Genomic DNA, 3,060 nt, shown 5'->3' with positions numbered 1-3,060 from the left:
TTTCAATTGGTTATAAAAACACGTAAACTCAGAAGATGTGGACTGTGACTGCACCATATATCTAGTCGGGAGTGATGCTGACTGAAAACAGATGATTTGGAGTGATTCGCGCGCCATCTGTTGGTCATTCTAAGGACTTATTGAACTACCCTCGTAATAATTCAACAGTAGTTTCGAGGAAAATTCCAGATATTAGTCAAAAATAGCCCCATGATCTATTTAATAATTCGACAATAGTTTCGATAAAGTTTTGAGATATTGGTCGTAAATGTTACCATGGGCTTATTATTAATTCAACAACAGTATCGAAAAAGTTTCGAGATATTATTCAAAAATGGTGTCATGGGCTTCTGAATAATATACTATTCGAAAATGGCGCCATGGGCTATTTAATAATTCAAAAATAGTCTCGAGAAAGCTTTAAGATATTAGTCGATTCTTGGCGCCATTGGCTATTTAAAAATTAACAATAATTTCGAGATAAGTCGAAAGTTGTTCTATGGGGTTTTTAATATTCGGAAAATAGTTTCGTGAAATTCTTGAGACATTAATCGTAAATAGCGCAATGGAATTTTCAAAATTTTTAAGAGTTTCGAGAATGTTTCGAGATATTAATTGTAAATAGCAATATGAGCTTTTTAATATTTAGCAAGTATTTTTGAGAAAGCTTCAACATTTTAATTGTTAATGGCGCAATAAGCTTTTCAATTACTGAAAAAGAGTTTCAAGATATCAATTGAATATGGTGCCATGGGCTTTTTAGCAACTGAAAACTAGGCTTTTTAACGATTGTAAAATAGTTTCGAGAAAATTTCGAGATATTAATTTCGAATAGCACTATGAGCTTTTGAATAATTGGGAAATAGTTTCGAGAAAGTTTCAAAATATCAATCGTAAATGACACCAAGGTATTTTTAATAACTGGGAAAAATTTTCGTGAAAGTTTCGATACTTTAACCGAAAATGGCACCATGAGGTTTTTAATAATTTGAAAATAGATTAAAAATATTAATAGAAAATAACGCAATGAACATTTTGATATTAATATAACAACATTTTCGAGAAAGTTTTGAGAAATTAATCGAAAATGGCTTTATGGGATTTTTAATGATTGGAAAATGTTTTCAAGACAGTTTTGAGGCATTAGTTGAAAATTGCGACATCTTTTAACAATTGGATTATGCCTTGGGCAAACTTTCAAAATATTGATCAAGAATTGGGCCATGGGCTTCTTAATAATTGGAAAATAGTTTCGAGAAAGTTTCGAGATATGAATAAAAAATGACGCCATGAGCTTTCCAATAATTTAAAAATAGTTTCGACGATAATTAGAAGAAAATTCAGAGATAATTTCTAGATAATAATTAAAAATGGCGCCATGAATTTGTAACAATTCGACAATATTTTCGAGAAATTTTCGAAGTATGGTTTCAAAATCGCGTCTCGGGCTCTTTAATAATTGCAAAATAGTTTCGAGAAAGTTAAGAGATATTAATAAAAAAAAGTGCCATGGACTTATTAATAATTCTAAAATAGTTTTGACAAATCTTCGATTAATTACGCGAAAATGGCGTCATGGGATTTTTGATTACTGGATAATATTTTCAAGAAAGTTTCGAGATATTAATCAAAGATGGCGCAATGGGCTTTTTAATAACCAGAAAATAGTTTCAAGAAAGTTTCCAGATATTAATAAAAAATGGCGCCACCTGATTTTAAATGATTAGACAATATTTTTGAGAAATTTTCGAGACATGGATTGAGAATTGCGCCATGTGCTTTTTAAAAATTAGAAAATATTTTCAAGCAAATATCGAGATATTAATAAAAATGGAACAATGCGATTTCTAATAATTCAACAACATTAATTAGAAAATTCTCAAGACATGGATTAAAAATCGCGTCATGTTCTTCTTAACTACTAGACATAGTTTCAATAACAATTACAGACATTAATAAAAAATGGCGCCATGACATTTTTAATAACTGAACAAAGTTTTCGACAAATCTTCCTAACATGGATTACAATTCGCGCCATGGGCTTTTTAATAACTGAACAATAGTTTCAAGAAAGTTTCGAGATGTTAATAAGAAATGGCGCTATCAGATTTTCAATAATTGAACAATATTTTCGAAAGATTTTTAAGAAGTGAATTGAAAATCACGCCAAAAGCTTTTTAATAATTGGATAATAATTTCGAGGAAATTTCGAGATATCCATAAAGGATGACGTCATGGGTTTTTTAATAACTGGAAAATTGTTTCAAGAAAGTTTCGAGATATTAATAGAAAATGGCACCACATGCTTTTTAATAGTAACCGGTTAGGAAAAATAGCGTTTTTTTTGGCTTGAAAAAATAAAGACAGGAGAGTATAATTCACTCCGTTAAACACCACGATTTCAAAGCTTTCGCTTTGTGCAGTCAAGCGTGATTCGTCCCAGCAATGAAGACTAACTTTGTACACAAACTTTGGGCAAACAAAGTCTGAAGTCTATTTGCCAGTGTTACATAATTCCTGATTCGATCTAAATCAATTTACAAACCACAAAGCCAAGAAGCTAGACGTGAAACCATTGTAATTTACCGTTTAAATTCAACTTTGATATATTTGAATCAAATAGTTTTCCTATCACAAAACGAATTTTTGTTAACTCACAAATTATCTATTTTATCTGTGGTACAAAATGTATATTTTTAGTTGAAAATGCAATTATTAAATTTTACATTTAGATTTCATCTTTTTAGGTACAAGATTCGATTGTTTGAATGAAATTTGAACAACATCGTTAAAAAATTCATTTGATTATTTATAGATCTGTCTTTAATAAAAAATCATTTTTAAACAAAAATGTTGCTGTTTCATTATTGTTTGAAAACTGATCAGCTTTATTTGAAAACTCAATATTTTGGTAGTGAAATCATGTATTTTGTTGTAGAATTATCTATTTTGGCAAAGAAAATTAATATTTTTGATTCGCAATTCAACTACTTGGTAGAAAGTTGAACTACACTGTTAGAACCTTATTTTATTAGTTCCTAATCCACCTCTTTGGTTAAT

This window comes from Belonocnema kinseyi, chromosome 7 (genome assembly GCF_010883055.1).
Source record: "Belonocnema kinseyi isolate 2016_QV_RU_SX_M_011 chromosome 7, B_treatae_v1, whole genome shotgun sequence".
Taxonomy (NCBI): Eukaryota; Metazoa; Arthropoda; class Insecta; order Hymenoptera; family Cynipidae; genus Belonocnema; species Belonocnema kinseyi.
The sequence above is the reverse complement of the archived record's forward strand: the minus strand, read 5'-3'. Positions refer to the sequence as shown.